Consider the following 21,975-nt stretch of genomic DNA (forward strand, 5'->3'; position numbering starts at 1 on the left):
AGGTAAGATATTTAATTTGGAAGCACTTAATGAGCACCTACTTATGCAAGACATGGGAGAAGATATTGGGTTTGATACATGGAGATAAAATGCTGAGAACTCATAAATTTATAGTATACTCATTCCAGGAAGTAGATGCATATACATAATCATGTGTGACAAAAAGGAGATATGAATAAAAGCCTTAGAGAGCAGAAATATTTTCCTTTATCACATGGCCATCATTGAAGGAAGTTTTTCTACAGTTGAATCTTGCAAATTCATCATGGTTGAAATAGAAATAGAGTTCCAAAAAGAAAGATGGCTATTGATTATTCATTACACTATTGATTACATATATGATAAAGACCTAAAACTTTTATCAAATTAATTAAATCATATGTATTTATGATTCTTAATTAATCTTAAAAATCCATAAGTAATTGTGTAAAGTAAATAAGCTGGTTCTAGCAATTTATAGTCTAATGGGCTTGATAACAAATAAACCAAAACCTATACTCAAATGAGTGGCTAAAATGATGGACCATTGGAGGTTCAAAAGTCTCTTACATTTTTATTCCCCCAAGGCCTACCACATTTTCAAGTGCAACCATTTCATGATGGAACCCTCTTCCAAATGAATACAGGAAAGAATTAGCTTCTTGTGATAATTATCACAGCACAAGAGTAATGATCAACTCAGATCCTTTACAGTTTAAGGTCCTTTCCAAGGAGCCTAGAGTCAAAAGTGGATATTTTGATTTGATTTTTGACATTTCAAGTCTATTGAGAAGGAGAAAATTTATCAAGAAAGAAGAAGAATACACCTAAGGGTAATTTTGTGTCTACTTTCCCCATCACATCCCATACTCTGGCCAACACACAACTCTGCACACACCATACAGACAGGATGGAAGAGAATAGGGAGGAACATAATGGACCCAATGTGTCTTCCAGATTTTATTTGAATAACTTGCACTTCTGTTTATGTTTGTACTTCCTTGTATAAGTCGTCTACAAGAAGGTCATCTTCACAAGAAGCTTCCAGAGAAAAGGTTTTGTTCTTGAAAGTGAAACCTATGATAATATTATTGCTCACATTAAAATAAAATTTTATTGAAAGAAATGCCATTTCAAAATTGAATAATCATTGATTTTTGCAGGACAGAAAAAATTGAAGTTGTCAGGTAGTATCTACTATCCCTCTTCTCTAAAACAACATATACTTCCCTTTTTTGGATTTCTGCTCTATTTCAAGGACATGGAATGTTCAGACTGGGTAAGAAAATCTCTACTGGGCATTATTACAAACATGATCTGATCCTACGTCAGTTGCCTGGTGATTTTCCTCCAAACCACTCCAGTTCAAAACTTCACATGCTAAAAACTTGAATTGGTACAATATGAGCAATGGAGTAGTCATGTGGTCCACTACCATTTCATTTAAATGTCATAAAGATTCTAAATGCTTAAAGCAGTGTTTCTAATAAAATAGAAAATTAAAAATGGGGTATATTTAAGATATTAACAACTATCAAAGAATTTTCATATATGTTAATTAGCATATATCAAGTAGCAAAAAATTTAAGGCACAATAAAGAGAGAGATTATTTAGAGATTGTGTTTACTTTTATCTTTTCCAGTTGGAGTACCTTGGAGAAAAAGTGCAAAGAGCAGAAAATAGCCATTCATCAATAATGTTTATATAAATATGCAAATGATACATAAAATATGTAACATAAATTAAATACAGGATGACAGTGGTGTGTGGCTTCATATTTCTGTCATGAAACTCAAAGGTGTTCAGATAACAAGTATTGAGTGGTACATACGTAAAACATGGGTCCTAATGTTGACTGACAATGACAAAAATGAAGTAAATATTAAATTGATCCCTACCCTTTAATTTTACATTAATTGAATTGGCAAAATATTGATTAAGTCATGTCAAAGCTAAACAGCATTTGTATTTGAAGTAGATTATAGAAAGTCATCACATACATAAGAATATTTGAGACTCATAATCAATGAAGTAACTATTAAAATTGAGGAACTTGTGTTGAAGTAACTTATTAGGAGACCATAAACAACTGGCTATGGTAGTGCATGCCTGCATCCCAGAGACTCTGGAGGCTTGGACAGGAGATCACAAGTTTGAGGCCAGGCTCAGCAACTCAGTTAGACCCTCAACAAGTTAATGAGACCCTGTCTCAAAATATAAAAGAAGTTTTGGAATGCAGCTTAGTGGAAAAAAAAAAAAAGGAAAAAAAAAAGAAAAAAAAAAAAAAAAAAAGAGAGAAAGGGAGGGAGGGAGGGAGGGAGGAAAGAGAAGGGAAGGGAAGGCAAGGGAAGGGAAGGAATAAAAGGAAGGAAGGAAGGAAGGAAGGTAGGAAGGAAGGAAGGAAGGAAGAAAAGTTTCCCTGATGTGAAATACATATTTTGCTTTACATACTTCATAATATCACTTAGAACATCTTTAATTAATTCCTTTATTTTTGCAGATAAACCCTTTCACTTTCATCCCTTTTCTTCATTCATGAAATCATGCAACTGAACAATGTGACTGAGTTCATACTACTTGGGTTGACCCAGGATCCATTTAGGAAGAAAATAGTATTTGTCATATTTTTGCTTTTCTATTTGGGGATGTTGGTGGGTAACTTGCTGATTATCACCACCATCAAGACCAGTCAGGCCCTCGGCAGTCCAATGTACTTCTTCCTTTTCTACTTGTCCTTATCTTACACCTGCTTCTCTACTTCCATAGCTCCTAGAACACTTGTGGATGCCCTTTCAAAGAAGACCACAATTTCCTTCAACCAGTGCATAATCCAAGTCTTTACATTGCACTTCTTTGGCTGTATGGAGGTTTTCATCCTCATCCTTATGGCTGTTGACCGCTATGTGGCCATTTGTAAGCCACTGCACTACATGACCATCATGAGCCACCGGGTCTGTAGTGTGTTGGTAGCTGTGGCCTGGGTGGGGTCCTGTGTGCATTCTTTAGTTCAGATTTTCCTTGCCTTGAGTTTACCTTACTGTGGTCCCAATGAAATCGATCACTACTTCTGTGACTTGGAACCCTTGTTGAAGCTCGCCTGTGCAGACACATATGTGATCAACCTACTCCTGGTGTCCAACAGCGGGGCCATTTGTACAGTGAGTTTTGTCATGTTGATGTTCTCCTATGTTATCATCTTGCATTCTCTGAGAAACCACAGCGCAGAAGGGAGGAGAAAGGCCCTCTCCACCTGCATCTCTCACATCATTGTGGTCATCTTGTTCTTTGGCCCTTGCATATTTATATACACATGACCTGCAACCACCTTCCCCATGGATAAGATGATAGCTGTGTTTTATACAATTGGAACACCTTTGCTGAACCCTCTGATTCACACACTGAGGAATGCAGAAGTGAAAAATGCCATGAGAAAGTTGTGGAGCAAGAAATTGATCTCCAATGACAACAGATGAATGTCACCGTATTTTGTATTGACCTGGAAGAAGTAAATAGAGAATATTATCTTTTTATTTTTGCTTAATTAATACACTAAAATCTTAGCTCCTGTAGTTTACTTCTTTGTGTAAAGCAGAGAGTGTACACACAGAAACTAACGTTTCGTGTAGAGGGAGGGGTATCTTGAGGTACAGACACTTGACCCATTGTCTCTGATGTTGCTGGATTGCTCAGTCTCTGCTTTTCTAAACCAGCTTGTATCACTCATGGTTTTGGTCTGTGTGTTCATTTCCCTCCTTAATGTGCAGCTGTCTGATAGTGTTACCCTTCTATGTAACCAAAGCTTAGACCCAGAATTTGGCACGTTTTTTTTCTCTCCTAAAGAGTTTCTTTCATTAGATGCTTTGGAATTATCAGGCCTCATCACCCTACATGTTCTTCCTGACTCAGCGAAAATTATCAAATTCAATCAATTGTTGAGGTTTCCTATCATAAGGGGCAGTATATATATTTTGGGTAGACTCCCTTCCAATTTTAGGACAAACTCTGAAATCTTATGTGTGTTTACCTAGATCCTTCTAAGACAGTGATGGAATGTGGAGAGAAAATTCATCCTTCTGAAAGGGTCCTTCATCTTAGGAGTGCTCTGTTCTTTTGTTGGGGTTGTAGTCATGTAATGATACTTTTTGTAAAATAACATTTACCCATAATTTCTTCCTTCAAATTTTGGGGGAGCATTAAGATTTCTCTTGAATCGTCATGATTATAACAGTTTATTTATAATAAATGGCAATTGTAATTGTAGCACATAACATTCCAAATATAGTAGAAATACGTACAAGGGCTAGAAATCAAGAGGCAATGAGCTCATGGTAGCAAAGTTGGAAATATTACAAGATTAGTATTAGTCATAGTGCCCCACAGCTATAATGCCAGTGGCTCAGGAGGCTGAGGCAGGAGGATTAAAGAAGAGGAGGCATTGAGAGACTCAGACTAAAATAGAGCCACAGGGTGAGTCTCCCCCACCCGGTGAAACTCAGCCTGGGCAGCAGGCCTGGATAAGGGCGGCTTATTAGAGTAGGGCAGAGCAGCTAGACTCTTCCCCAGGCAGCCCTGCACACTCCTGCGGTGGGCTCCACCCACACGGCCAGATTCTCCAGCTTCTCGAGCAGGCCCCCCAGTGACAGCCTTTCTGCACAGAACCAGCTCCAAGTCCCTGAGCCAGCATGGTGAGTTCCGGCCCCCAGGTAGCTTCAGGGACCAGGACAGGGCAGCCATAGACTTCCCCGAGCAGCCCGGCTCCCTCTGGCGGAAAGCTCCTTTCTAGGCTAGCTTCTCTGAGCAGACCACCCATTGAGAGCCTTTCTACACAGAGCCAGCCACAATTCCCCAAGCCAGCAGAGAGCTACAACCTGCAAGCAGCCTCTGGGACCAGGGCAGGGCAGCTAGAAACCTCTCCAGGCCGCCCTGCCCCCCTCCAGCCTCAGGCTTTTTCTATGGGGCAATCAGGCTGACTGCTTCTCCAGTCGCTCCAGAACCCAGGATTCAAGAAGGGGAGGCATTGAGAGACTCAGACTAAAATAGAGCCACAGAGTGAGTCTCCCCCACCCAGTGAAGCTCCACCAGAGTGGCAGACCCGGATACGGGTGGCTTATTAGAGTAGGGCAGGGCAGATAGAGTCTCCCCCTGCAGCCCTGTGCACTCCGGTGGTGGGCTCCTCCCACAGGGCCAGATTCTCCAGCATCTCGGAGCAGGCCCCCCAGTGAGAGCCTTTTCTCACAAAGGCAGCTCCAAGCCCTGGAACCAGTAGGGGGCTAGGGGCAGCTTTCTTCAGAAGCACTGCATTATCAAGTTACTCCAAGTCCTCAGGCTACTGAAGGCTGGGAGGTGACACACTGGAGATCTACAGGGACATTATAAGCCAATAGAGGAAATCTGCAATATCACAGAGTCCCACTGAGATCTGACCAACATGAGAAAATAAGGGAAGAAAATGTCCCAAACAAACCTAGATACTATATCAATAAGGAACATTCCTTAACATTGTAAAGGCCATTTATGCTAAGCCCATGGCTAATATCATTCTAAATGGTGAAAAACTGAAAGCATTCCCCCTAAAAACTGGAACAAGGCAGGGATGCCCTCTTTCACCACTTCTATTCAACATGGTTCTTGAGACTCTGGCCAGAGCAATTAGACAAACCAAAGAAATTAAAGGGATACGAATTGGAAAAGAAGAACTCAAACTATCCCTGTTCGCTGATGACATGATTATATATTTAGAGGAACCAGGAAATTCCACCAGAAAACTCTTAGAACTCATAAGTGATTTCAGTAAAGTAGCAGGTTACAAGATCAATGCCCATAAATCCAATGCATTTTTATACATAAGTGATGAATCTTCAGAAAGAGAAATTAGGAAAACTACCCCATTCACAATAGCCTCGAAAAAATAAAATACTTGGGAATCAATCTCACAAAAGAGATGAAAGACCTCTACAATGAGAACTATACAACACTAAAGAAAGAAATTAAAGAACACCTTAGAAGATGGAAAGATCTTCCATGTTCTTGGATAGGAAGAATTAATATTGTCAAAATGGCCATACTACCTAAAGTGCTATACAAATTCAATGCAATTCCAATTAAAATCCCAATTGTGTACCTTACAGAAATAGAGCAAGCAATTATGAAATTCATCTGGAAGAATAAGAAACCCAGAATAGCTAAAGCAATCCTTAGCAGGAAGAGTGAAATAGGGGGTATTGCAATACCAGATCTTCAACTCTACTACAAAGCAATAGTAACAAAAACGGCATGGTATTGGTACCAAAATAGAAAGGTAGATCAATGGTACAGAATAGAGGACACGGACACAAACCCAAATAAATACAATTTTCTCATACTAGACAAAGGGGCCAAAAATATGCAATGGAGAAAAGATGGCCTCTTCAACAAATGGTGCTGGGAGAATAGGAAATCCATATGCAACAGAATGAAAGTAAACCCATATCTCTCACCATGCACGAAACTAAACTCAAAATGGATTAAGGACCTCGGAATCAGACCAGAAACCCTGCAGATTATAGAAGAAAAAGTAGGTCCAAATCTTCACCTTGTTGGTCTAGGACCAGACTTCCTTAACAGGACTCCGATAGCACAAGAAATAAAAGCTAGAATCAACCACTGGGATAGATTCAAACTAAAAAGCTTTCTCTCAGCAAAGGAAACTATCAGCAATGCGAAGAAAGAGCCTACAGAGTGGGAGAATATCTTTGCCAATCATACTTCAGATAGAGCACTAATCTCCAGAATCTATAAAGAACTCAAAAAACTCTACTCCAAGAATTCAAATAGTCCAGTCAACAAATGGGCTAAGGAAATGAATAGACACTTCACAGAAGAAGATCTACAAGCAATCAACAAACATATGGAAAAATGTTCAACATCTCTAGTAATAAGAGAAATGCAAATCAAAACCACCCTAAGATTCCATCTCACCCCAATTAGAATGGCGATTATCAAGAATATGAGCAACAACAGGTGTTGGCGAGGATGTGGGCAGAAAGGTACACTCATACACTGCTGGTGGGGCTGCAAATTAGTGCAGCCACTATGGAAAGCAGTGTGGAGATTCCTTAGAAAACTTGGAATGGAACCACCATTTGACCCAGCTATCCCACTCCTTGGCCTATACCCAAAGGACTTAAAATCTGCATACTACAGAAATACAGCCACATCAATGTTCATAGCTGCTCAATTCACAATAGCCAGACTGTGGAACCAACCTAGATGCCCTTCAATTGATGAGTGGATAAAGAAACTGTGGCATATATATACAATGGAATATTACTCAGCCATAAAGAATGATAAAATTATGACATTTGCAGGCAAATAGATGAAATTGGAGAATATCATGCTAAGTGAGATAGGCCGATCTCAAAAAGCCAAAGGACGAATGATATCGCTGATAAGTGGAGGATGACACATAATGGGGGGGAGGGAAGGGTTAGAGTTAGGGTTAGGGAGGGGAGCAAGTATGGAGGAAGGAACTACTGTATAGAGGGTAAAGAGGGGTGGGAGGGGTGGGGGGAAGGGAAAAAATAACAGAATGAATCAAACAACATTGCTCTATGTAAATTTATGATTACACAAATGTTATGCCTTTACGCCATGTACAAACAGAGAAACAACATGTATCCCATTTGTTTACAATAAAAAAAAATAAATAAAAATAAAACCCAATGACAGCACAGCAGAAGAAATGTCAGAAAGGAAGTTCAGAATGTATATAATTAAAACAATCAGGGAAGCAAACAATGAGATGAAAGAGCAAATGCAGGCATTGAAGGAGGAGATGAAAGAGCAAATGGAGGCATTAAATGATCACACCAATTAACAGTTAAAAGAGCAAATACAGGAAGCAAAAGATCATTTCAATAAAGACTTAGAGATACTGGAAAAAAACCAAACAGAAATCCTTAAAATGAAGGAAACAATAAACCAAGTTAAAAACTCCATAGAAAGCATAACCAATAGGAAAGAACACCTGGAAGACAGAACCTCAGACATTGAAGACAAAATATTTAAACTTGAAAACAAAGTTGACCAAACAGAAAAGATGGTAACAAATCATGAACAGAATCTACAAGAATTATGGGATATCATGAAAAGGCCAAATTTAAGAATTATTGGGATTGAGGAAGGCTTAGAGAAACAAACCAAAGGAATGAACAATCTATTCAATGAAATAATATCAGAAAATTTCCCAAATCTGAAGAATGAAATGGAAAACCAAGTACAAGAGGCTCATAGGACTACAAAATTAAAACAGACCCACACCAAGGCACATTGTTATGAAAATACCTAACATACAAAATAAAAACAGAATTTTAAAGGTCGTGAGAGAAAAGAATCAAATTACATTCAGGGAAAAACCAATAAGAATATCAGCAGACTTTTCAATCCAGACCCTAAAAGCTAGAAGGGCCTGGAACAACATTTACCAAGCCCTGAAAGAAAACGGATGCCAATGAAGATTCTTATACCCAGCAAAACTTACTTTCAGATTTGACGATGAAATAAGATCCTTCCATGTTAAACAAAAGCTAAAGGAATTTACAAAAAGAAAGCCAGCATTACAGAACATTCTCAGCAAAATATTCCATGAGGAAGAGATGAGAAACAACAATACAAATCAGCAACGGGAGGAACTAGCCTAAAGGAATAGCCAAATAAAGGAGAAACCAAATCAAGTCAAAAAACAAAAATGAGTCAAATGACTGGGAATACAAATAATATCACAATAATAACCCTGAATGTTAATGGCCTGAACTCATCAATCAAAAGACATCACCTGGCAGATTGGATTAAAAAGAAAAATCCAATATGCTATGTGCAAGAGACTCATCTCATATAAAGAGATACCCATAGACTAAAGGTGAAAGGATGGGAAAAAACATACCATGCACATGGACACAGCAAAAAAGCTGGAGTATCCATCCTCATTTCAGATAATGTGGACTTCAAGCCAAAACTAGTCAGCAGGGATAAGAAAAGACATTACATACTGCTTAAGGGAAGCATAAATCAGCAAGACATAACAATCATATATATCTATGCCCTGAACATTGGCTTATCCATGTAGGTCAAACAAATCCTTCTCAATTCCAGAAATCAAATAGACCTCAACACAATAATACTAGGCGATTTTAGTACACGTCTCTCGCTGCTGGATAGATCATCCAAACAAAAATTGAATAAAGAAACCATAGATCTCAATAACACAATCAACAATTTAGACTTAACTGACTTATATAGGATATATCATCCAACAAAGAACGAATACACTTTCTTCTCAGCAGCACATGGATTCTTCTCTAAAATAGACCATGTTTTATGCCACAAAGCTACTGTTAGCAAATACAAGAAGATAGAGATACTACCTTGTATTTTGTCAGATCATAATGGATTGAAATTAGAAATAAATGACAGAATAAAAAACAGAAACTTCTTCAATACCTGGAGATTAAATAATACACTATTATACAATGAATGGATAACAGAAGACATCAGGAAGGAAATTAAAAACTTCGTAGGAGTAAACGAGAACAAAGACACATCATATCAAAATCTCTGGGACACTATGAAAGCAGTACTTAGAGGAAGATTTATTTCATGGAGCGCATTCAACAAAAGAAGTAGAAATCAACAAATAAACGACTTAACACTACAACTCAAAGCCCTAGAAAAAGAAGAGCAGACCAACACCAAAAGTAGTAGAAGACAGGAAATAGTTAAAATCAAGGCCGGAATCAATGGAATTGAAACAAAAGAAACAATCGGAAAATTAAACAAAATAAATAGTTTGTTCTTTGAAAAAATGAACAAAATTGATAAGCCCTTAGCCACACTAACAAAGAGCAAGAGGGAGACAACTCAAATTACTAAAATTGAGAATGAACAAGGAAATATCACAACAGACACGAGTGAACTACAAAACATAATTAGTAGCTATTTTGAAAATCTATAGTCCAACAAAGCAGAAAACCTCGAAGATATCAACCAGTTTCTAGAGACATATGAATTACCTAAACTGAATGAGGAGGACAACACAACTTAAATAAATCAATTTCATGCAAAAAAATAGAAGAGGTCATCAAAAGCCTACCAACAAAGAAAAGTCTGGGACCAGATGTGTTCTCAGCCGAGTTCTACAAAACCTTTAAAGAAGAGCTCATTCCAATACTTCTCAAAGTATTCCATGAAATAGAAGAGGAGGGAACCCTCCCAAACTCATTCTATGAAGCCAATATCACCCTGATACCTAAACCAGACAGAGACACATCAAGGAAAAAAAATTTCAGACCAATATCCATAATGAACATCGACACAAAAATTCTCAACAAAATTTTAGCAAATCGCATACAAAAATATATTAAAAAGATAGTGCACCATGATCAAGTGGGTTTCATCCCAGGGATGCAAGGTTGGTTCAACATCAGGAAATCAATAAATGTAATTTACCATATCAACAGACTTAAAGTTAAGAATTACATGATTATTTCAATAGATGCAGAAAAAGCATATAATAAAATACAGCATCCCTTCATGCTCAAAACACTAGAAAAAATTGGGGCATTGGGAACTTTCCTTAATATAGTAAAGGCCATCTACACTAAGCCCATGGCCAATATCATTCTAAATGATGAAAAACTGAAAGCATTCCCCCTAAAAACTGGAACAAGGCAGGGATGCCCTCTTTCACCAATCTATTCAACCTCATTCTTGAGACTCTAGCCAGAGCAATTAGACAAACCAAAGAAATTAAACGGATACAAATTGGAAAAGAAGAACTCAAACTATTCCTGTTCGCTGATAACATGATCATATATTTAAAGGAATCTGGAAATTCCACTTGAAAACTCTTAGAATTCATAAGTGAATTCAGTAAAGTAGTAGGTTACAAAATCAATGCTCATAAATCCAATGCATTTTTATACATAAGTGATGAATTTTCAGAAAGAGAAATTAGGAAAACTACCCCATTCACAATAGCATCAAAAAAAATAAAATACTTGGGAATCAATCTCACAAAAGAGGTGAAAGACCTCCACAATGAGAATTACAGAACACTAAAGAAAGAAATTAAAGAAAACCTTAGAAGATGGAACGATGTCCCATGTTCTTGGATAGGCAAAATTAATATTGTCAAAATGGCCATACTACCTAAAGTGCTATACAGATTCAATGCAATTCCAATTAAAATCCCAATGATGTACCTTACAGAAATAGAGCAAGCAATTATGAAATTCATCTGGAAGAATAAGAAACCCAGAATAGCTAAAGCAATCCTCAGTAGAAAGAGTGACGCAGGGGGTATCGCAATACCAGAACTTCCACTCTATTACAAAGCAATAATAACAAAAACGGCATGGTATTGGTACCAAAATAGACAGGTAGATCAATGGTACAGAATAGATGACACGGACACAAACCCAAACAAATACAATTTTCTCATACTAGACAAAGGTACCCAAAATATGCAATGGAGAAAAGATAGCCTCTTCGAAAAATGGTCCTGTGAAAACTGGAAAACCATATGCAACAGAATGAAATTAAACCCCTACCTCTCACCCTGCACAAAACTCAACTCAAAATGGATCAAGGACCTCGAAATCAGACCAGAGACCCTGCATCTTATAGAAGATAAAGTAGGTCCGAACCTTCAACTTGTTGGCTTAGGATCAGACTTCCTTAACAGGACTCCCATAGCCCAAGAAATAAAAGCAAGAATCAACAACTGGGATACATTCAAACTAAAAAAATTTCTCTCAGCAACGGAAGCTATCAGTAATGTGACGAGAGAGCCTAAAGAGTGGGAGAATATCTTTGCCACTCATACTTCAGATAGAGCGCTAATTTCCAGAATCTATAAAGAACTCAAAAAACTCTACACCAAGAATACAAATGATCCAATCAACAAATAGGCTAAGGAAATGAACAAACACTTCACAGAAGAAGATGTACAAGCAATCAACAGATATATGAAAAAAATGTTCAACATCTCTAGTAATAAGAGAAATGCAAATCAAAACTACCCTAAGATTCCATCTCACCCCAATTAGAATGGCGATTATCAAGAATACAAGCAACAATAGGTGTTGGTGACGATGTGGGGAAAAAGGTCCACTCATACATTTCTGGTGCAGTTGCATATTAGTGCAGCCACTCTGGAAAGCAGTATGGATATTCCTCAGAAAACTTGGAATGGAACCACCATTTGTCCCAGCTATCCCACCCCTTGGTCCATACCCAACGGACTTAAAATCAACATACTACAGAGATATAGCCACATCAATGTTCATAGCTGCTCAATTCACCATAGCCAGATTGTGGAACCAACATAGATGCCCTTCAGTTGAAGAATGGATAACGAAACTGTGGCATATATATATAATGGAATATTACTCCGCCACGAAGAATGATAAAGTTATTGCATTTGCAGGCAAATGGATGAAATTGGAGAATATCATGCTAAGTGAGATAAGCCAATCTCAAAAAACTAAAGGAAGAATGATCTTGCTGATAAGCGGATGAGGACATATAATGGGGGGTAGGAGGGTTTAGTGTTAGGGTTAGGGTTAGGTTTAGGGTTAGGAATAAGGAGGGTGGTATGAATGGAGGAAGGAAGGACTGTATAGAGGGAAAAGAGGGGTTGGAGGGGTGGGGGGAAGGGAAAAAAATAGCAGAATGAATCAATATTGCCCTATATAAATTTATGATTATACAAATGGTATGTCTTGACTCCATGTACAAATAGAGAAACAACATGTATCCCATTTGTTTAAATAATTAAAAAACATTTAAAGAAGGAAAATATTGCAATATGAGACAAAATGTGATAACCCTGGAGAACAACTTTAGGCTTTGAGACAGAAATAGGTGTATTACATTTATTAAATATTTAGTGAGTTATCAGTATGACACAAAAGTGTAGCTTTACCAGGCAAGAAGGAAATATTTAGATGAAAATTATGCTACTGTATCAGAGATAGATATCTTCTTTTATCATTATTCATTAACACTTCATTCTCTAATAACATGAACTCTAAAAATATTTGAATTTCAGTTCATTTCATGTGTATATTTATCCACACAGAACCTTAAACATAAGTACTTTTATCTACTGGAGATGTCCATTTCCATTTATAAATTACTAAATTATATTAAGGTTATACGATTTTTATCAATTTGTTACAGAAATTTTAGAATTACTTTTTCTCTTTTTTCTTTTTTTGTTATATATTTAGTGGCTTTATTTTTAAATGTTTTTAGTGGTGCATTATCATTATACATATTAGTGGGTTCCTTTTGACAAAATCAAACATGTATGAAATATAATTTGTTCCACCTCAGTGCCTGGGGTTTCCTTCTTTATTTTGAGAAAATGATCATCACTTCTGTGTCTGAGATGGAAATGCCATAGATTCTTCAAAGGACTGTAGTGACAGGTACACATCCCTGCTCTGCAGATTGTGTCAATTTCAATGTGAAATCAATCTCTCTAGTTTATCACAATCAGAGTTTGGTTGTGCTATTTCAGGATTAGTACCATAGGAGATTCCCATTAAGAGTTAGACCTGATAACTTCTTTACTTAAGACAAGAAAAATATGAAAAGAATGAATATGGAATTTAAGTGATTTCCCATATATACTCCATCTAATGTCTTTTGGAATTGTATTCCACACAGAGATTCCACGTTAACTGTCATATCCTCTACAAACCTATTGTACTACAAACAAGTTCAGTATTTATAATAAAGATGCCAAGAAGATTGAATGTGCAACTTCAACAGTTATTTTGATTGAAATTAGTGCTCTTATAGGGAATAATGAGAATCCGAGAGTTAGAGTGGAAGCATGAATGCAGGGAAGGGTAAGACCTGTGACCTGATAATGTATCTTCCATCATCTGAATGAAAGAATAGTAGGCTCTTCTCCCTCAAAGGAGAAACAATAGTCTTCCATTGCCTAGACAATGTTATTGCCTTATGGAAGAATGTGTCACACAGTACTCTCCTTCCAAGTTTCCTCTTATGCTCCTTTTTGCTTCCAAACAGTCTCAGGAAAAGTCTCAGGAAAGTCAAACAGGAAAGTACAACTTTGCTCTAGGAGAAAGTGACACATTCAAGAACATTGTAGGAATTAGCCAATATGTCCTGGTTTGAACCAGAAGAGAGCTTCAACATGGTAGTGGATCTTGAAGGTGTTAACACAGGTTGACTGAATGCAAGTCTAGAGATTGAAGAATTTCTTTTTTTTACATTGAGTCACTCACTCATGACTTGAGGTCGTTTTTTTACCAAGAAAAAGGGATGTGTTCAAACACTGATCCCCAGTACTTCAGAATGTGACCTCATTTAGAGAGAGGGTATTTACATAGATAAATAGATTAAAAATGAAATTGTTAGGGTGTGTTCTAATATAATATGACTGGTGTTATTATAAAAGTGCAAATTTGGGCATAGGGAGAATGTCATGTGGAGAGGAAAGCAATGGATCTATTATGTTATTTTTCTGTGGGCTGGAAGTCTTGCACAGATCTCACTGGACTAAAATCAAAGTCTCAGGAGGGTTGCAACCTTCCAGATCTACAAAGAACTAAGCCATTTCCTTGGATTTTCCAGGTTCTAAGTGCTTTGAGGCATGGAAGTGCTAGGCTGCAGCTTGTGGCCTCCTAACTTCATCTCCAGAGTAAACATGTTGCATCTGTTTGGCTCTCCTCCCATTCTCAAGCCTCCTTCTCACTTCTTTCCTTTCTCTTTCTTTCACTTTTTCTTTTCTTTCTTTGGAGAAAAGGAAAAAGAAGTTTTATTGCTTTTCTAGGAAATGAGAAACATGGGGGACTGCTGCTTTCCTGTTCCAGAGGCTGTGAATATGCCTATCAGGGGGAACAGGAAAAAAAAAAAAAGTGATTTGAAGACTATCTCTCATGTTTTCAGTTGCAGTTGTAGTTCACTTGTCACTATGGGAGACTGTCATTTCTGAGATCTTGTGGTGCCATTCCCAAGTCTGAATTACTTCATTCCTTTGGTGGGTGTGTGCTCAAGGACAGATAACTCTCCCTAGGATGGGGAAGAAAGGTAATCGTGTTCCTCCAGAGATGAAGGAGGGGTAAGGAGAGAGGATAAGAAAGAAACATGTGTTGTTAAAAATAAGTATCTGTGAAAGAGAAGCAAGGGTCATATTCAAAGCATAAGGTGGACCACTTTTACATTTCCCCACTCTCAATTTCTATATTTCAGTTCTATGGAAAAATGGGTGATGACATCTTCAAGCTGCTTCCTGCTGAGAAAGGGCAAAGTTGGGCAAAGTGACACAAAGTCCTTTTTCTCCATCAGGTGGGGTATGGATAGCTAAGGGTGTTTAGCATGAGGGCAGTCCAGGGTCCATGGTGGCAGTTGGTGGGTGACTAGACAAGGCATACATCAGGCAGAAATCATGCTACAACAATAGTAAACAAGACAACAACACATTCCTTTTTTTTTTGTAAACAATTATCACAAAAGCAATTAGTATTTCAGCTAGCATCTGAAAGCCATGAAGACAATAACTCATAATATACCAGTGAAAAACAGATAAAGTTTATCTATGTAGGAGGTTAGGAATATTTGTAGGTCTATGTGCAGGCTCAAATTGACTCATGAAATCCTTCTTTCACTTATATGACTCTCACTGTTAGATTGCCCATACCAGATAGTGTGGGAAAATATCATTTTCAGGTTAATGAATTAGGAAACCAATTTTATCTATAACCTTAATTTTCCACTGTCATGTGAACTAATTAATTCACACCTTCCAGGTATTAGATCAGGAACATCTTTGGGACTATAATTTTGCTTACTCCAGTAATCCCACTAAATGAAATAAATATTCTTGTGTTCTCTGACATAGTGCTGAGAAAGAGATTATAAGAGCAGAGTTGTGAGAATGTGAATAGTTAAGACCAGAAACCCCACAAACTGACTGTTTTCCTGGACGGTCCTCTGGACTCTCCCTTATACAATGAAATGCACTGATTAAAGAATCTCAGACTTTTTGAGAAGCTTACTGGGAATAAAAATGATGATACTTATGTATAACTTTGCTCTGTGCTATGAACAGGACAGATGGCATTCCAGGAGAGCAGGTGCAGAAGGTTTGAACCTGCTAGAGGTAAGGTGGGTATGATCATAGCAATGCCAGAAAGACTGAAATGCAATCAAGTGCCTTTTCCTGTCGGGTTCTATGGTAATAGTAAGTAGATTGTACTATTTTTAGGGGCAACAATGATTAGATACAATGGTTAGACACAACCCTGACACAATGGTTTATGAATTAAATGGATTTTCAGATCAGACCTAGAGCCCAATAATTGAATAGTAGGCTCAATCAACTTGAGTAAGGTCTACTGCACTGAAGACATGTAAATATTCTTTTGATCCTTTCCTTACAAGACCTGTAGGGTCACTTTCACTTTTATGATAGGGAAAAGAAAATACTAAGATTTATGAGAGATTGTAAGTTTTGGGTTCGGAACTGACAATGCTATCAAGGGATCGAAAATAGTATCATTGTGCTCTCTGTTTAGAGTAAGAAACTGTGATGGAGGTAACAAAGATATGACCCAAACACATCCTCCAATCTGGTGAATGAGTTCTGGGACTTAGTTTAGTTTCACTGTAATACAGGTTTGTTTCCCCTCTTTGAATTTATTTAGAAGTGAACACAATTCTTATTCCTAAGGCATCCCTTAACCTCCATAAAAGATAGTCACTTTGAAGTGACTTTTTACCCTGGAAGATATTGCTGACACCAGTGACACTGTCACAGAAGTGAAAAATGAAGAGGCAACAATCTTGGTCTGATTCCTGCTACGATCAGTTGTCATAAGGTGGTTGATGTTGTGTCTCAATCGCAGATCCTTAATCTTTGTCTCCTACCTTTTGTATGATCACAGAACTTTTGGAACAATGTGAATGCATATTCCTCAATCTTCATAAAAAGTGGGGATAAGATCAGTTTCTTTGTACATAGCAAGTACAAAAATATACAGGCACTGACAAGAAACACCAGGAGAGGTTGCAACTTGAAGTACCCATTTGGAATTGGATGTAGTAGGATTCAACAAATCTTATCTTTGAGGGTTAATCAGTATGAACTGATAAGAACTATATGTATCTAAGCAAATCATAATGCAATAGTAATTCATGGGTGAATAAGTGGTTCTGAGTCTCATATTCACATACTCTGCTGAATCAGTGTCTCTGGCTTACACAGATGGCCTCATAGAGAATACTCTGTGACAAATTGGCAGAAGGAAAAAAAGGACACTTGTTTGATTTACAGAAAAACAACCACAATATATTGATGTTAATCTATAAAGAACAGTGATGAATCATACTCTGGCTCATTGGAAGTGTTGAAGGTAAATAAGCCTAGATTGCAACTGCAGCCCAAGAAGAACATGAAAACTAATGGATTGAACTTTTGGAGATAGTTTTCAGTCACCCTGTAAGCACAAAATGATGGATGCAGATCTCAACATAATCAGAGAAGCCCTTTATTCATTTGTGGACTTGGGCACTGTAGAGGCTCATTTTCTGGATGTGAAAATAGCCATTGGTTATAGAGGGGATTTTAGTTTTATGGGGTACAATGATGGGGTACAATAGATATGGAGAAAGAGAAATTTCCAAGATAATGGGGCCTGACAAAAAAAAAAAAAAAAAAAGGGAGTAGAACTGAAGGTTATGCATTGACAGCTTTCATTTCCCAAGACCAATGTTTTCCAGATGCTGGTTGCGGGCAGAGAGGAAGTGTTTTATCACCCGTAAAACAAACAGTCTCTAGGAAGCATTCATCTCCTCCAAAGTAAAACCTCTTCAGACACTGCGCACATCTTGACCAAAAAAACTCAAATTCCTGAGTGTCCAAGGAAACTGATATGCACACTTGATGACCCCCAAAATAACCTATATAAATCTAGTCCCTTTCCACAGGCTCCATTTCATCCCTAAACCCCACTGAATAAAAAGCTGAGATGACTCATGATGTTTGTGTCCTGCCCAGTTTTTTGTCCTAACAGAGGGTGGTTTAATCATTGGAAACCATGGACATGCCATTGAGACAGTCAAGGACTAGTTGTGCAGTTTAAAACTTTAACTCAGGGAGGCAATTGTAAAGGTTGAAACTCATTTTTACCTGGAGGGATGAGTAATTAAATCTGGTCCATTATTTTCTTTCCCTGGAATTCATTTTTTCCCAGAATTTTGATATTTACTGTGCTTCCATTTAGGACTAATTTGCAATAGAGGAAGGTCACAGTTCAGAACCCAGCATCTGCCCCCTTCCTTCGGGGCCCATTGTTTTTGGAAAAGGATTTACTGAGAGAGATTAATGCTTGGCTAATTTTGCCTCCCTCCTCCTGAGCTGCACCCTCTCTTCCTTTTTTTCTGGGGTGCTGCTTTGTAGGAATATTATTTTCCATAACCTTTCACACCCCAAAAAGACAAATAATCCAAACCAACTGAAATGCTGCTAAGGATGAGAGAAAAATTTAGAACAGGTGGTGGAAGAGGGGATTCTTCTGTATCATCTATGGTACTGAGATTCACTATGATGGTAAGGAACATATCCTAGACTGAGTTCTTCTTTAGGTCTTGTTTGGAAAAAAAAAAAAAAAAAGTGACTGGTCACAATCTAAGGGCATTCTTCTGGGTTACTCTCTCCCAGATATTTGGCTACCTGCTCAATTGCAACATTGAATATCCACATTCATCTCATCTTCTCACACTGCCAGCTGCTTTAACCTTCCCTGAAAGAGAACTTTCTCTTGTGGTCTTCATTGTATATTCTGTGGTAAGAACACTCAGGTCGAGTGCTCAGACCATGGAACTTCATTTGTATGTGCTGTTATGGGACCACAGTCAAGGTGTTTACTCTATGAAAAGAAAAGTTATAGAATAACATCTTTCCCTTCTGTGAATATAATCACCCTAGGAAATAGCAAGTATATGTATATATTGGCATAAGCTTATTTATATTTTAAAAGATTATTTTATTTTTAGTTGTAGATGGACACAATACATTTAACTTATTTATTGTATTTATTTATGTCATGATGATAATTGAACCCTGTGCCTTATGCATGCAAAGTAAGCACTCTACCACTGAGCTATGACACCAGCTCTTAAGCTTATTTTAAATTGAGAAATCCTAAGAAGTTAAGATAGAATATCTTTTAAAGAGAGAATGGGGAAAATATGATTATATTGCTATTCATTTGACACATTTTTGAAAGACTTGAATTTTCAAAATCTATGCATGCTGTTAGGAGGTAATAATGAGCAGTGGAATGCAAACCAATAATATGGCAGGGTCACAGGATTTCTTTAAACTGCTTTTAAAGATAATGGATAACTGTTCATATAGAAAAAAAATGTTTAAACTAACTCTGAGAATGAACAGTGCAAAACAAAAAGGGCAATTAAAAAACATGCCAAAATGGAAAGACCAATGGGGTTAACTCCTGACAGGGTCTACTTGTTGACTCCCACTGCCCACAGTGAAAAGATTCACAAGATGTTTCTTGTAGGTGCAAAAGGAGATTTCTCTTTATTGCTTTTTGTGCTCATATTTATACATAAAGTAAAGGCAGCATAAGCAAGAGATAGCCAATCAGAAATAAGAGCACGTGAAAGTCCACCAGGAAGGTATATGTGCAGTAGGTAAAGGACATAGGTTCATGTATTGATCACGAGCGCAGCACGACCCGGTAGGGAAGTACCTGCCAATCAGACGTGCTTCCTGTTGAGCCAGCGCTGGGGACTCATCTTGGCACTGTGCCAGGTGCCATCTTGGAGAATGTGATGTTGGGGGGGCCCCCCAACATCTCCGCCTTATTTGTTTTATTAATGGGCTTAGGATCAGGTCATCATGATAGCTCATGTGGCCAGCACCATCCTTACCCGTCATTGGAATTCTGACCTCCAGGTGTCAGAACCCTGTCTCAGGTTGGTATGGCCCCCATGAGCCTATCGATGACTCTGGATCCCCGGGATCGTGCCTGTCTTAGGTTGCCTAACAGCAGAACGTATTCTTACCCGTCATCGGTATCTCACCCATCTTGGGATGAGGACCTGTCTTAGGTTGATATATGTCTCTGTTTGCTTACCCATCTTTGGCTACCAATCCAGCATGTTAAGCCATATTTGAGGGGTTCTTTCCAACATTAGAGCTGCAAATGCTTGTTTGATAACAGAAGCTTGATGTCTCTGTAATGGGCGGGTCTGTCTAATTTTTTGGAAAAGCCATATACTCGCTATTAGGAAAATAACTCCCAAAATAGCGGTTTGTTGCCAATTTTGTCGGATCCATCCTACAAATTGATTAGATAAGGTATGAACAGTGGATGCTAGGGTAGGGATATCTACTTCAGTATGATTAATGGTAGTGATTTGATGTTGTAGCTGTGTAGATAAATTATCAAATTTATGTGTCCAAGTGCCTACTAACAGAGAGGAGAGCTGTTTAGAAATATTAGTGGCAAGAGACAGATTATTATAAGGAGCAGTAGTAACACAGAGGGCAATAGAATGATAAGAACATCCCATGGAAATAATTTGTTCTACAATATCTAACTGTTCCGGAACAAGATTTATTCTCTGATTAAGTAATACAATTCCTGTACGTGAGTGCTTATTTGATCCTGAGTAAGCAACGCCTCAGACGTAGCTGAAGAGAGTGTATTTAAAGCCTGAGCTGTAGGAATAGAAGTAGCAAGGGCAGCAGCAGCAGCAGATGCAACTATCGCTGTAACAATTGCAGCTGTTACGCCAAAATCTCTCTTCTGCCTCATTATAGCAGTACTGGAGAAAGAACTGACATCCACTGGAACAGGTAAATATCTTGGCACTTGCAGGATCACTGCCAAAGTATAAATGGATGCATTCCAACATTGGGCTAAAACAGAAGAAGATTCTGAACAATTTAATGTAGTAGTATTAGTAACATTGGAGGTAAGGAGAAACATAAAAGGTGGGGATACACATAAAGGAGAAGGTGGGAAAGTACGATTTTTTCCATCTAGATTGTTCCAATTTACCTTTATATTATCCTCCCATGTAGTATTTCCATTAGAATAATAAGTATAATTGTATGAATAGTTAGAGTATCTTACTTATCCTCCTAAGAGAAAAGTCATAGGGGCAATATTAAGACAGGCCCATGAGCCACATACTGTCCACAAGGTAAGAGGATTAGAGGGACCAGTGAGGGTGTTATAGTTTATAGTAGAAAAATCAGTCCCATACCAGGTTTTATTTTGTGCTGTTCCTGGTCCTCTATAAGAAAATGACTTTTGAGCAAAACATTTAGGATAATACCAGTCCACACAGGATTGCCAAATAGGTGGCCATTGAGGTGGCTTATCCTCACATCTAAAAGGAAAGTTTATTTGATAACAGGTATCATTATAATCTAATCTTGGGGCCAAACCTTGTAATAGAGTTCCTTCTCCCCATCCGTCACTAATACCTTTACCTTCTGAAAAGGAGGGCATTTGTTCTGGGGTTCTAGTATCTTTGCTGATTAAATGTCCATCGGTATAATTAGCCAAATAAATGCAAGGATTACGTAAGTAGCCAGAAATTTGAAAACATAAAGTTCCTTGTAATTCAAAAACAAATGTCCGGGGGGTTTCAAGATGGTGGCCTAGAGGGTGGCTGCATTTCATGTTGCTCCAGGACTCAGGATTCGAAAGAGGAGATATTGAGAGACTTGGGACCAACTCAAAGCAGCCGGGTGAGTCTCTCCTGTTGGGGAGGCATACTGGATGGGACAGTAGTCCTGGAACGCAGGGAACTTTGTAAAGTAGAGCTGCCAGCGAGACACTCCTCCCCCCACTGGAGCAGTGAACTCGGACAACTGGGAGCATCATAGAAGAGGCCACTCAGCACAGCTCTGGGACTCAGAGCAACCCCTGGGGCTCCGGGCA

The 21,975-nt window shown here is 38.1% G+C and overlaps 1 pseudogene across 1 annotated transcript; it reads left to right on the top strand.

The window, feature by feature from the left end:
- Positions 1-2,523: 2,523 nt before the first annotated feature.
- On the top strand, positions 2,524-3,453 carry LOC306639059 (olfactory receptor 4C16-like; annotated as a pseudogene). Its single transcript has one exon. The product of its transcript is annotated as an olfactory receptor 4C16-like (transcript).
- Positions 3,454-21,975: the final 18,522 nt, after the last annotated feature.

The sequence above is a fragment of the Sciurus vulgaris genome (assembly GCF_902686455.1).
Source record: "Sciurus vulgaris genome assembly, chromosome: 11".
NCBI lineage: Eukaryota > Metazoa > Chordata > Mammalia > Rodentia > Sciuridae > Sciurus > Sciurus vulgaris.